The following is a 14,737-nucleotide window of genomic DNA, read 5'->3' on the forward strand; positions in this document are numbered from 1 at the left end:
TTATTGCTCTCACTGTCACAAGACAATGCAGTGATTTACTGACATGAAAAACACGACATGACACAATTCGATGGTTCGTTCACGGTGCTGTAATATTATTATTCTATTCAGGGGGATTTTGTGCCCTTGGAAATATTTTGCTCATAAACTCATCAGGTACAAATCTCTTTGCATATTGGAGCTATTAATTGGAAACACTGCCAGTGGAGGAACAAGAAGAAGACGAAGGAGAAGAAGAAGACCCTGTTGTATAATAAGTACCTTTAAATAACCGTCCAGAGCAGGCAGAGTTTAGCTGCACACTGAGCCTTGGTGATAACTGTAGACAGCTGAGTTGCGCCTCGCTGTGTTGTAATGCCCTATAAATTAGCATGTGGAGGGGGAGAACACTATATACGGTTTAGGGCAGAAACTAAAAATAGGCTGTCAGGTACCGGATTCAGTCAATGTCTATGAGGCTGAGGATTTAATGCAGTAAACATCAGACGGTAGGAAACTTAACAAGTTTCTTTTTCCCCCTGCACCTTTTAATTATGTTTATTTTGGGACAGAGTTTGAAATAATGTTAAAACTAAGGTCATTAGAGGTTCAGTGTGAGCTGGCTGGGGTCTAATTTAGTGGAGTACTTCAAGGTGATGCACTGATTGGAGTAACAGCAATGTAGTGTGTGTGTGTGTGTGTGTGTGTGTGTGTGTGTGAAATGGAACAAAGGGACAATGAATATCTGCTGTGCTTTGAAGGAGAAAGAAGACATGCTTTATTCGGCACAGATCGTCCCTATGGGATCCTGACAATGCTCACTCTTGTCATTTGAATTGTTTATAGTCATATTATATTTTATTCCTCTTTTTCTTTTATAGGATCTAATAATACATTTTTTATATTACTTTCAAACTTGTAAAAAAAAATCACAGTGTACTCATAATTCTTAAGATAACTCTTGAATCATATCATATGACTCTATGCTCGTTTTCTGTATCTCTCTTTATAAAGAAAATTAAGTGAAATAATATAATATGATTTAACTGAAGGTTGTTAATTAACAGTTATTCGCAGAAGATGAAGTGAATATCGGTGAAGAATAACTGAGATGAAGATGTTCACTGAGCCTGAGGTGGATAATTTAGTATAAATACACAGGTGATTACTTAAATAAATAAATAAATCACATTAAAAAAATCATTTATTTCAGTCTTCAAAAGAGGCATGCAAATGCAATCAAGGCGCTGCAGAGACTGCACTGTATCTACACCGAGTCATATAAAATACTTTGTTTTGAATTTAGTTCGTTTGGTCCACGGCAGGCGTCGCTTATCCGCACGATCTTCATGAGACTTGTGCGAGACTTCGAAACGTGAAGTGTCAGCCAGGTGTCAGTGCCGCCATTTTGAAAACTGTTTTCCAAATGAAGTATTGCACAAAAACGAGTTTAAATGACGATTACTGCTGACTTTTTTCAAACTTTCCTGATTGCTATCAAAACAAACAAAACTTCCAGCTTGATTACATCAGCATTCGAAAGAGGGCGCACGCGTCTTTTGACAACGTTGGCAGATGTTGGTCACTTTGATTTCCGCTGTACGTTTCACTTCCGTCCTACGATGTCTCACACAGGTCTCAATGAATCTCGTTTACGGCCATTGCTTTGACATATGGACTGATATATTACAGAGCATATTTCAAACACTCAGAACTTGCTATAGCAGCGACAAAATAGCGATCAAAAATGCATTCCTATATTTAATAAAACAAGATAAATAGAATTTTGATCAGAAAAAATTTGCCTTCAGTTCCCCTTTAATATCACACTTATGCTTCAGTTTAAAATAATAGTTACTGCCCGTGAACCTGATTTCCTCTGAATGGCCCAGTGGAGGGTTGAGTGGACACGTTTTCACTGTGTTCTGTCAAAATGACATAAATCACTCCCAGCGTCTCCTCTCCTCAGTGACGTAGACTCGGCCCTAATGGAAGTTTCCGGTGAGGAGCACTGATTGTACAATCGAAACTCTCAGGCGAGTGGTGGAGGGGATTCCCTGCCAAGGCTGCGCGCAGTGTGTTAGAGTGAGAATGTAGTAGCCGTATCAAATGCTCATTGGCCGTGCTGTGAAAATTGTCCATGCAGACACTCATCTAAGTTTCCAAATCTGTCATTGCTTAACTCTTGAATATTTTCTATCGTGAATAATATCATTAAAAAGTTTATAATCTCTGCTTTCCAAAGAAATGTATTTGGTTAAGATCTGTTCAGTACTTTGGGAGTAACGGCAGGTTGAAGTCGGTACAACAGAGTAAAAACTCTGCTCACGTGATGTCAGGAAACTGCTGGTGATTTTCTTTTTGAGTCATGGGAAAGCAGTCAGTCTCTCTCTCTCTCTCTCTCTCTCTCTCTCTCTCTCTCAATAAGTTTCTGACTGGATTACTCATCAATATCAATCAGATCACTTTTATAGGGATGTTCTCTCGCTCTCACTGTTTCTGATGAAGGATTCAGCAAAATTTTCCCTCTGCTAGTTTTGATGTTATGATTCACAGAAGTGAGTTTTCATAGCTTTACCTACTTATTTTTTCAAATCAAACTGATTCCTGTAAATAAATAACTATTTTAGAATATTAGTTGTTTTGATGAAAAATATTGAGATCTTAGTGGTCGGAATGAGGTTTTAAAAAACTGGAAGTCAGAAGCGCGAGTGTCAATTTCAGTTCAGTGAATGTGAATTGTTTATTGGATGTGGATCAGACAGTTTTTTCGAGGTTCGCCTTGAAAGCTGTGAATATTAATCGAAATAATCATATTATTTCATATAAACACTAGTAGGCCCTACTGAGAACTACAAAAGCCTACAGAGCACAAAGACAGGATTAGAAATAATCTTTTATTACTTTTTTATTTTGATAGAGAATGGTAGATGTGAATGACATTCAGTGCTTATTTGTGCATAGTTTATAACTAACATTGATTTCTCCTTCTTTGTGATGTATAAATGAGAGTTAAGATCAGCTTTATATTGCACAAATAAAGCCATTTGGTGAAACTTTGATGAAGAGTGTACCGATTTAACATTTTACCTAATTAGCATAATTAATACTAATTAAATGCTAATTTGCATTTTTTAAACTAATTTTTTAAACTTTGTATTCAGTATACAACCATCTATGTGCTGCCAAGTTCCATGTAAATATCTTGAAAAATAGAAAAGTTATTAAGAAAAAATCATTTGATCTCATTGGTTAATGAGGCCCATTTTGGACCATGTGATCCTCAGACAGAATATTACGGCCATTTTCTAAAAATTAAGCCTTTTCTTCAATCTTTGATTTGTAATATCTCAAGAACAGATAAACATATTTTAATTGTGTAAAACGTCTGTTGTTCTGCATTCAATTCTGAATCCAATGAGAGCAGTTTCAAGCAATTTGGATTGAATTTGAATTCTCACCTGAGATGCCTACCACAAGTAGCCTACAGTAAATCAATAGTGTGTTGGATTAGCACTAATCCCATGTTTTGGAAAATTGAAAATGTTGTCTTGGGCCTCTCTGGGGTGTCACCAATCCATGTGCAAAGTACGGAGTATGTGTGTCTAGCTGTGTTGATTTGCGTAGATGAACAGACTGAGATAGACAGCCTTCCTTTAGTAGTATCGATAGTGCAGAAATAGTCTCGAGTATTCGAGTTATTCAACATTTCCTTTCTTTCAAAAAAAATCCTAAATCATAACTTTCTCATTATTTCCAGTTGAAAATGTAAAGCTAAACTCCGAGACTTTTGGATGTCAGTGTAGAGGTCATGTAGCCTTTGATACATTACCCTTATGTATCGTGTTAGCCTTTAATTTAATGACCGTCGCTGACATTTTTGTTTTGGAACTAGCCTATAGCAATGCCATTAAAGAATGAACCTGTGAGTAGGATTTAGCCTTGTGTTGTATTTAGCCGTCTAACCCTCCTGACGCTAGCTGTGTTTAGCATTCCATCTACGCTGTCACTGCCTGTGGAGCAAAAAGCAAAAGGAGCCAGCTGTCGTTTTGTAAGCTCATGAATTCATGTATGTTACAAATACGACCTTCCCGTACGATGTTTACAGCAGCGCTGAGAGCAGACCTCCCCGGATGAACGAGTATAAATGGGCAGAGTAATCCTCTGGTCCTTAGAATTTGCACCGATCAAACAGACAGTTATAAAATCCATGACTTCTCCCTCGTGCATGGCTCCAGTCCAGTGGGATAAATCATGACTTGAATCTCTCTCTCTCTTTCTCTCTCAGAGTCTCTCTTTATTTCTCTCTTGATGAGCTTTCAAGAAAGCCAAGTGTATGACGTGTTAAGTTCTCAGCCATCAAAAGCACCGACCTTTCCACTTCATTTAGTGAAATGTAATCTTAAATTAAACGCATGAGCTGCAAAGGAGTGAGCAGACTTGAAAAAAAGTTCCACTTTAGTGAAAGTAGATAATGAGTCAAAAACTAAGTATCCAGATTTTTTTAAAAAAAGTAATGAAATTAATGATGAGTGATGCCATGTTTTCATGTGAAAACTAACTTTTATTTCTGAAGACGCCATTTTGCCCGAAAAAAACATCACCGTCTCTTTAAGTTTGCCGCTCATATACATGACTAGCACTATGTAGCTTGATTCAAGATTCGAGACCTTTATTATCAATACATCAGTATACAAGTATACAGTGCAGTGAAATATTACAAAACAGGGTTTATAAATAACTATCAATAGCTATCTAAGTAAACATTTAGCTATATAAACATAGAACCCCGATTCCAAAAAAGTTGGGACAAAGTACAAATTGTAAATAAAAACGGAATGCAATGATGTGGAAGTTTCAAAATTCCATATTTTATTCAGAATAGAACATAGATGACATATCAAATGTTTAAACTGAGAAAATGTATCATTTAAAGAGAAAAATTAGGTGATTTTAAATTTCATGACAACAACACATCTCAAAAAATTTGGGATAAGGCCATGTTTCCCACTGTGAGACATCCCCTTTTCTCTTTACAACAGTCTGTAAACATCTGGGGACTGAGGAGACAAGTTGCTCAAGTTTAGGGATAGGAATGTTAACCCATTCTTGTCTAATGTAGGATTCTAGTTGCTCAGGTCTTTTTTGTCGTATCTTCCGTTTTATGATGCGCCAAATGTTTTCTATGGGTGAAAGATCTGGACTGCAGGCTGGTCAGTTCAGTACCCGGACCCTTCTTCTACGCAGCCATGATGCTGTAATTGATGCAGTATGTGGTTTGGCATTGTCATGTTGGAAAATGCAAGGTCTTCCCTGAAAGAGACGTCGTCTGGATGGGAGCATATGTTGCTCTAGAACCTGGATATACCTTTCAGCATTGATGGTGTCTTTCCAGATGTGTAAGCTGCCCATGCCACACGCACTAATGCAACCCCACACCGTCAGAGATGCAGGCTTCTGAACTGAGCGCTGATAACAACTTGGGTCGTCCTTCTCCTCTTTAGTCCGAATGACACGGCGTCCCTGATTTCCATAAAGAACTTCAAATTTTGATTCGTCTGACCACAGAACAGTTTTCCACTTTGCCACAGTCCATTTTAAATGAGCCTTGGCCCAGAGAAGACGTCTGCGCTTCTGGATCGTGTTTAGATACGGCTTCTTCTTTGAACTATAGAGTTTTAGCTGGCAACGGCAGATGGCACGGTGAATTGTGTTCACAGATAATGTTCTCTGGAAATATTCCTGAGCCCATTTTGTGATTTCCAATACAGAAGCATGCCTGTATGTGATGCAGTGCCGTCTAAGGGCCCGAAGATCACGGGCACCCAGTATGGTTTTCCGGCCTTGACCCTTACGCACAGAGATTCTTCCAGATTCTCTGAATCTTTTGATGATATTATGCACTGTAGATGATGAGATGTTCAAACTCTTTGCAATTTTACACTGTCAAACTCCTTTCTGATATTGCTCCACTATTTGTCGGCGCAGAATTAGGGGGATTGGTGATCCTCTTCCCATCTTTACTTCTGAGAGCTGCTGCCACTCCAAGATGCTCTTTTTATACCCAGTCATGTTAATGACCTATTGCCAATTGACCTAATGAGTTGCAATTTGGTCCTCCAGCTGTTCCTTTTTTGTACCTTTAACTTTTCCAGCCTCTTATTGCCCCGTCCCAACTTTTTTTGAGATGTGTTGCTGTCATGAAATTTCAAATGAGCCAATATTTGGCATGAAATTTCAAAATGTCTCACTTTCGACATTTGATATGTTGTCTATGTTCTATTGTGAATACAATATCAGTTTTTGAGATTTGTAAATTATTGCATTCTGTTTTTATTTACAATTTGTACTTTGTCCCAACTTTTTTGGAATCGGGGTTGTATATAGAGGATGTTACATGGCCACATGAAGATATGAAGTTTATCTTTGAGTGGTGAATGGATATATCATGAGTGAGCGAAGTGAACTAGTGAAAATATTTTCAGCATGAGAAGATAAACTTCATATCTTTGCGCCACTGTGTAACATTCTTTATAATATATGGACACATCCACAAAAAAATACACAAGTTAATGAAAAGAATTTAAATTTTGAACCAGTTCATCATTTTGACAATGTGTGTCTAGTCAGCAGGCAAACACTGAGAGTGATGTCATCGGCATGAAATATCGGGAATTATTATACATACAGGACACTTTTTCCATGGAATAAAAACGTGTTCTATTCCCTTCTAGCGGGTTTCGTTCATTTGGTTTGATAGCATGCAATATCGTTAGCATATCGCTTATCCTATGTGTATTATGTCACTCTACCCAATGGAGAATGAGCGTTGAATATGGTTTACGATATTGCATGGTTGTCAAGACAACATGACTTCACAAGTCGGAGACGTAAAACTTTCACGCTAGCGAGCAACTGTGACAATTTGTAAACAAACATGGCTGCCAGGTTTGCTTTGTTGCAAAATACGAAAGATTTTGAGAGAATTTTGAAAGAGAAAGATGTGTTGAACACCCGAAAGGAATGTGTATGTATAATAATAATAATAATAATAATAATAATAATAATAATAATAATATTGTCTGTCTTTTTTCATGGTCTATCAGATATATTCCATTCAGCTACTCGTCTTCAACACATTCAGTATCATGCTAGCTGAAAGGAATACAGTATATCTGATATACCACGAAAAAAGCCAGACAATATAATTTAAACATGTCACTCAGATCGGTGATGGATTTCATCTGAAAAATGCAAGTTTTTCAACACAAGAAGATAAACTTCATATCTTCAAGCCAACGTGTGATATTCTTTTTATTATATCGACACATTCACAAACAAAAAGTACCCAAATTTATCAAAACAACTCACTCATCCTCACGAATGACAGATAGAGCTTTATCTCCTGGTTTTGGTTCTCCATGTCCTGGATGGAGCTCGGATGAAAAATAAATATGAGTGGTGGATTTCCCAGTAAAATACTCCATCCATCCATCCATTATCTGTAGCCACTTATCCTGTTCTACAAGGTCACAGGCAAGCTGGAGCCTATCCCAGCTGACTATGGGCGAGAGGCAGGGTACACAAGTTGCTAGGTTATCACAGGGCTGACACATACAACCACTCACACTCAATTTAGAGCCACCAATTAACCTAATCTGCATGCCTTTGGGGGAAACCAGAGCACCTGGAGGAAACCCACGTGAACACAGGGAGAACACGCAAACTCCACACAGAAAGGCCCTCGTCGGCCGCTGGGCTCGAACCCAGGACCTTCTTGCTGTGAGGCGACAGCGCTAACCACTACACCGCCATATCGCCCCCAGTAAAACACTCACGTCTATATAATATAGCTATCTAAGTACAATAAACAAGACAAACACAGGTGCAAAGTAGAATTATGCAAATGTTATTGTTAAAATTTAGTACAACAACAAATTAATTAGAAGTAAAATATCATGTAACTGATAAATTTACCATTCGCTAGATTTTGACTTCCTGCTGAGAAAATGTACGCTAGCTACTAGACACTAGTCTAACCTGGAATTAGCAAAGAAAACAGGCTAACTTGGTTAAACACATATAACCAGTTAGCAAACTGATCTCAGCATGCTTTCATGTTTTCTAGAGAGGTAAACTAGACGCCTCAGTTTATTTTCTACAAGTCTTTGTTTACTCGAGCATACCAAAACATTTTACCGTGGTAGAGTGAGGGACGTAAGTAAAATGATCCATCTCAATAAGACTCGAGTAGAACATAATACACCAAAATAGTGCTTAAAGGATATGGGACATGGATTTTTTTCTGGGCATAATTATGTATAAAGGACATAAGAAATGCCATCTAAATCACTGCAGGGCGTCAAAAATGTGAAAATCATCACATTATTCAACTTTTTTATACATCAGCGTAAAACAAGGATTCGTTAATGAGCTAGGTGGTCACGTGACCCGTGACGTCACAAAAACTTTCCAAGGAGCCAGCGCTTGGGAATCTAATGTAAACAGGTTACCGAAATGGACACCATCGACAGTGACATTCCCGATGTTTCACAGAGATGTGAAGTTAGACCCTATCAATTCGAACCGATAGCTGGAAATTCACATGAACATGGATCTTGTCTTTACTCTGACGGGTCAGATGATTCTGAGAGTGAGAGTTCATTCAGTCCCCATGAAACTGAAAGCGGTCGGCTCCATAACACTTCCTGGTAAGTTAAAAACAATTCTGCTCAAAGGCTAATGATCTGTTGAAAGAAGTATTATTTTTGTATCATACATTGAAAGTTCATCATAGATCTAGCTAAAGTCCGTTGCAAGCTAGTTTTTTTTTGCTGATATTTTTCGAGATTGATTGAGATACAATGCTTCCAGAGTCCGAGATGAAAACATTCAAAATGGTGAAACGCCATCACACAGCCAACAACACTACGCTGTTTGGCGAAAGAGATGAGTCAGAATTATGATAATCAATAATTGATACACCCAAAATTATAATACTAATCCTTACCTCGGCTTTCAGTCGCTTAGCGAATGCACCTTGTGGTGGCCGTAGCACTTCGGGTTTCACTCCGCCGTCTTGTTCCTGAATTGGGACGTTGGGAACGGCTCCATCTTTAAGTAACCTCTTAAATTTGGCTTGGCAATTAATATTGCTCAGTACCTGAGTATTAATGTTGAAAGAATCCTCAGTGAAATGGTCCGAACACAGTTTGTGGGAAACAGTAGGTACAAAATTTTTTCTACGGCAGTAGTGAGCCCACACTTTCCTCAGCTTCGGGTCCTTGGGGAATGCAAAAAAACTTACTCCAGGGCATTTCCCATTGGAATTATTGCAACCATAAGCAGCACAATACACCATGATGTCCAATGTACGTTAAAGACTATAAAAACAATTTTCTTGTTATCCACTTCTCCATTCATCTACCCGCTTGTGCTGTGCCCGAAAGTTTTAGTGACGTATGATCACGTGACAGCGGCTCTTCCGGTTGTAAAATATGCATATCGGAGCTCGAGCAGAAATGCCATATAATCATCACAAATATAACGATTTTGCTGAATTTAATAGATAATTTTGTATTTGTTGATTCATATTTTTAATGGAAAGAAACTGATATAGCGTGCATTTATGTTTCATGTCCCATATCCTTTAAAGCTACTAACTGCAAAGTCATCTGAAAATTTCAAATATTTTATTGTGCGTGGCATTTTCCTCTGTCTCGCAAGAACAATATCATGCGGACGAATGGGATGTGATCATTTTGATGCTCATTCTGAGGGTCACATTTCTCCATTTTGGGACCATTTTCCTCCCTTGTGAAGTAAACAGTACAGCCCTATGGAAACAGGAAACAGCCGAACGCGAGGAAGGAGCTTTAACTAATTAGCATAACTATGGAACTGCGTCACACCAAGATGGCGATGCCACCAGGAAAACATCGTGACTCTGCATCGACCTTCAAGAGTTTTGAATCGCAGGGATTTGTGTAATTTGTGCTTGACATTCGTGAATAGATCCATGAAACAAAAGACAAATAATATATATTTTCTCTGTTCTTGCTTTTGTGTTCTCGTTTCTTTCTCTGTAAGATCAAAACATTAGGTGTGTAACTCCATACTCGCGACTGTGGAGTCGAGCCCATGGGTTCTAAAGCTAAGATAGCGGAGCACTAGCTAGAATGATTTAGTTATCTGTCCAGAAAAATTACACGTCATTCAACCTTGCTCTATCTTGCAGTTGCACTCACTAGGCAGGCTTTCCTTTTCTTTTCTGCTGACGGGAGAGCTGAGTCCACCATGTTTGTGGTCAAGTGATGTGATGTTGTTGCTCACTTGCTTCAGCAATCGCCGGAATCGTAAAATGCGGGATGCTTTTTATCTCGGCAAAATATTCACACACAGGATACATGGTGTGTGTTTGTGTGTGTGTGTGTGTGTGTGTGTGTGTGCAGCAAAACATCTCGAACAACAGAAATAAAACATTTTACCCAGCATTCAACTTTGCAGCCAGAACCTTTAAGGAGAGCAACGAAGTTACTGTTTGGCACCAATGCTGGAGACCGCTTGTGGGCGTGTGTGTGAGTGTGTGTGCTTGCATATCAGTATCTGTTGGAAGGGATGTCAACCATGAAAGTGCAAATATAGAACACACCATTAGATAGAGTTGGCCTGCAGAGCTGTAAATAGAAGCAGGCCACTGAGGAAATCCAGACACGACGTCCACTTCTTTAAACAAGTCGGCAATTCTGAGCTTGTGTGTGTGTGTGTGTGTGTGTGTGTGTATGTGTGTTCGACTGTATTTGCACATGCAGTTATTAGCCATGTTTCAGCAGAGGTCATTTCCTTCTTCCTTATTACTTTTCCACAGTGTGAGGGTGCCGATGCTGACTCGTGCTTAACTCAGACATTTGAACAAATTCGCTTCCCTGTATACGCAAGCCAACTCAGATTCATTTCGGAATACTGCCTTAAAAAAAGCAGCTCCCCAGTGAATCCTACAGGCTTGAAAATAAAATCTCTGAAGCACTGGAATTGGATCTCAGCAGTACTCGCATGAACAGGTATCTCACAGATCTGAACTGCTTTAAAAGAGATTACAGGATAAAATTCATTTCTAAATCTGTCCTCGTTACTTAGAAATTTCTTTAGGAGAAAAATATACTGTGTACATCATGATCTGTTACAGATGATCTGTATTTTTAGTAATTTCAAAAGAAAATGCCTACGTTTGACATCATTACATAAACCTACAACCTTTTGGACTGACAAGTTGACAGGCTAGGATCAGATCATCCATCTTTTAATCCATAACAAATTGAAACAAATCAAATTAATTTATATCAACATTTAAAAAAAAAGTTTATTATCATTATAGTGCTGCCGCTTCAGCTGCTTTCAGCCGTTTGCATCCGTAATCTCATCATTTCAGTCACTACCCAAAGCTCATGACCTTAGATGAGGGTTGGAACGTAGACTGACTGGTAAATCCAGAGCTTTGCCTTCCGTTTCAGTTCCCTCTTCACTAGAATGATCCGATACAATGCCTGATGCCGCCCCAATCCGCCTGTCCATCTCATGCTCCATTTTACCATCACTTGTAAACAAGACCCCAAGATACTTGAACTCCTTCACTTGGGACAACAACTCACTCCCAACCTGGCTGAAACGGGTTGAAAGCAGCTGAAATGAGCTTTCTTCATAGGGTGGCTGAGCTCACCCTTAGAGACAGGGTGAGGAGCTCAGACATCCGGAGAGATCTCGGAGTCGAGCTGCTGGTCCTTCATGTTGAAAGGAGTCAGCTGAGGTGGTTTGGGCATCTGATTAGGATGTCTGCTGAGCGACTTCCTTTGGAGGTTTTCTGGGCATGTCTAACTGGGAGGAGACCTTGAGGTAGACCCAGAACATGCTGGAGAGATGATAGATCTCATCTGGCCTGGGAGCACCTTGGGATTCCCCAGGAGGAACTGGAAAGCATTGCTGGGGAGAGGGACGCTTGGGATACCCTGCTTAGCCTGGTGCCACCGCAACCCGACCTCAGATAAGCGGAAGAAAATGGATGGATAGATCATTATAGTGTATTGTAGTGGTAGTGTAATCTTTGTATTGCTATGTTTTAGCATGTAGGTGTTTGGTGGCAATTAGGACGCAAGTCCTGTTCCTTTCCCCTGCTATATTTTGTTTGTTTGTAATTAGTTATCTTCATATTATTAATTTGCGCTAGCAGCACTGGCATAAATTGCTACTCTCACTCAGGATCTTTCTACTTTCTTCTTCTTCTGATTCTCCTAATGTTTTCTCGGACGCTATTTCTCCCTCAGTTTTCAACCAAATTTCACATGAAGAATATCTCTGGGCTGAATTAAGTTGCTATGACTTTTGATGCTGATCTGGATCACCAAACTGGAATGATCCATGAAAAACAGGCTTTTTTTTCATTATTCTCTATCTCTTACCATTCCAGGTCTATAGGGTACGGTGACCAGACAACCCGGTTTGTAAGAGCTAGTGCAAATCACTGTGACTTTAGTCACAGTCTCTATCTAATTATTATTATTATTATTATTATTATTATTAAATGTTTTTCTCTTTCTTTGTATGTGTAAATGTGGTGAACTCAATAAACTAAACCTTTAACAGCAGGAATAATACCAAATCTCTATCAGTGCAATATGTCCAGATACCTACATTTCATATTCAACGAAACAGTTTGGAATTTAACAGCTAGCTACGTATTCAGATCCTGCTAGTTACCTCGCCCAGGACAGAGTCCACCAGGGGGCGAGGTATTGTTTTCGGTGGGGTTTGTTTGTTTATTTCTTTGTTTTTTTGTTAATGATATTATGGTAAAACAGCTCAATCTTCATGAAACTTTCAGGACAGATGGGCATTGGTCTCAAATAGAACTGCCAACATTTTGTGGGTCATCCGGTCAAGGTCAAGGTTTTTGTGGCTACTGTTTCATATAGAGGCTGTAGCCACTATGTCATCGTGCTGTAAGAATGTAAGAGTGTAACAATCACGCAGTATGGTGTGTTCTGATTGACTGAGAGCAGTACGGTGTGTTCTGATTGGCTGAGAGCAGTATGGTGTGTTCTGATTGGCTGAGAGCAGTAAGCAGTACAGTGTGTTCTGATTGGCTGAGAGCAGCAGAGAATCAGAATCAGAACCATGTTTATTGGCCAAGTATGTTCACACACAAGGTCAAAATCAAGGTCACCAAAAAGGTCAAAATTGTTTTTTTTTTTTGCAATATCTTCCTTCATATTCATCATAAGTGCTACCAGGTGAAGTTTGTTTTCCCTGGCAACACTTGTTTATATCGTTTTCATTATCATGCTAGTTAAGCTTATTTGAGAGATTACGAAGAAAGTTGTTTGTTAGTTAGTTAGTTCGCCTTAACTAATGTTTTCTGACATAAAACCTCAGGCTTCCACTACTAACCGAATCTGCACCGATACGATTTGATTCAATTTAGTATCATCTGACTGCTATGTGACCAACCTTGGTCAGGTCTTCTTTTAGCCTGTGAAAATATGCACGCATCAGTTGAAAAATATATAGTACTGTACAAAAGTCTTAGTCCCCCTCCCTATTTTTTTCATACAAACTTTGTTATAGATTTCTATTTTATGACTTCTACATTCATTATCAAGTCAAAACATTACAAAAACATTTTAGAGTTCCAAATGCTCGTTTTTTTCCAGCACAAAATTAAATGTTAGAGAGAAAAATAATTTGTATCTAAGCAGCATATTCCACATATTAAAAGAGCACTTTTCAGATTAAAAAAGAAAACATAAGGAAGGCTATTGGGTTTTGGTACAAAATGAAGAAGCGAGTGTGACAAAGTGTCCAGAAGAACTGCGGCTGGTTCTGTAAGATGCTCAGTAAAACCTACAGCTCATTTCCGCATAAAACTGCACTCACTGGACCTGAGACGGAGATATATATATATATATATATATATATATATATATATATATATACACACCTATTTAATGCAAAGAGTCATCTCACACCAAATATTGACTTTGTTTTGTTTATTATGGCTTACTGATTACTGTTTATAGTATTTTTTTAATGTTGAAACATTTCATTTCATTATTTTTTAACCCATTTTTGGTCGACAGCATTTCTTTACATGTACCTAAGACTTTTGCACAGGACTATAGATCGTTATCTCCACACTAGTTGTTTATCCTTTTCTGATAATAATTGATAATTGATTGATTGTTGTGTCAATTCATTTCCTTTGAAATTGGTGCACTGATCCAAAATGTAAGTGTCTGTATTTTTCTACTTAAACTTCAATGAACTCCACTTCAGTTTCCCAGAATATTTATTTTGAGGCGTGACTGCACTTCTTTGGTACTTTTCCCACCTCTGATGCATGTGTTATTAGCTAAATATCCATTTATTAGTCATTAGCAAGCATTACATTAAAGAATATTTAACAGTTATTCCCTGGAATCGAGTCGTGCATGAGCTAATAGCTGATGAGGCACATAGCACCGAGTTGTCTATAAGCCATGTACAACAAGATTGAGTGGAATAACTGTTTTATTCTATCCACATTCACTGGATTTTGAAAAACAGAGCATTTTTATTTTATTTTATTTTTTTGCAAATTCAATAAATAAAGACGTTGTACAAAATGTCCGACAAAATAATTTCCGCTTAGAATGTAAACAAACCGGCAAAATGACAGGAGCAATTTGTGAAAAATGCGATAATAATAATAATAATAATAATAATAATA

The 14,737-nt window shown here is 38.4% G+C and overlaps 1 protein-coding gene across 1 annotated transcript in view; it reads left to right on the plus strand.

Moving 5' to 3' along the window:
• Positions 1-437: 437 nt before the first annotated feature.
• The window catches only part of sgcd (sarcoglycan, delta (dystrophin-associated glycoprotein)), a 410,547-nt gene continuing 396,247 nt past the window's right edge, over positions 438-14,737 (plus strand). The window contains exon 1 of the mRNA XM_060936506.1: positions 438-488. The gene's annotated coding sequence lies outside the window, so the exon portion shown is untranslated. The remainder of the gene's footprint in view (positions 489-14,737) is intronic.

The sequence above is a fragment of the Neoarius graeffei genome, chromosome 12 (genome assembly GCF_027579695.1).
Source record: "Neoarius graeffei isolate fNeoGra1 chromosome 12, fNeoGra1.pri, whole genome shotgun sequence".
Taxonomy (NCBI): Eukaryota; Metazoa; Chordata; class Actinopteri; order Siluriformes; family Ariidae; genus Neoarius; species Neoarius graeffei.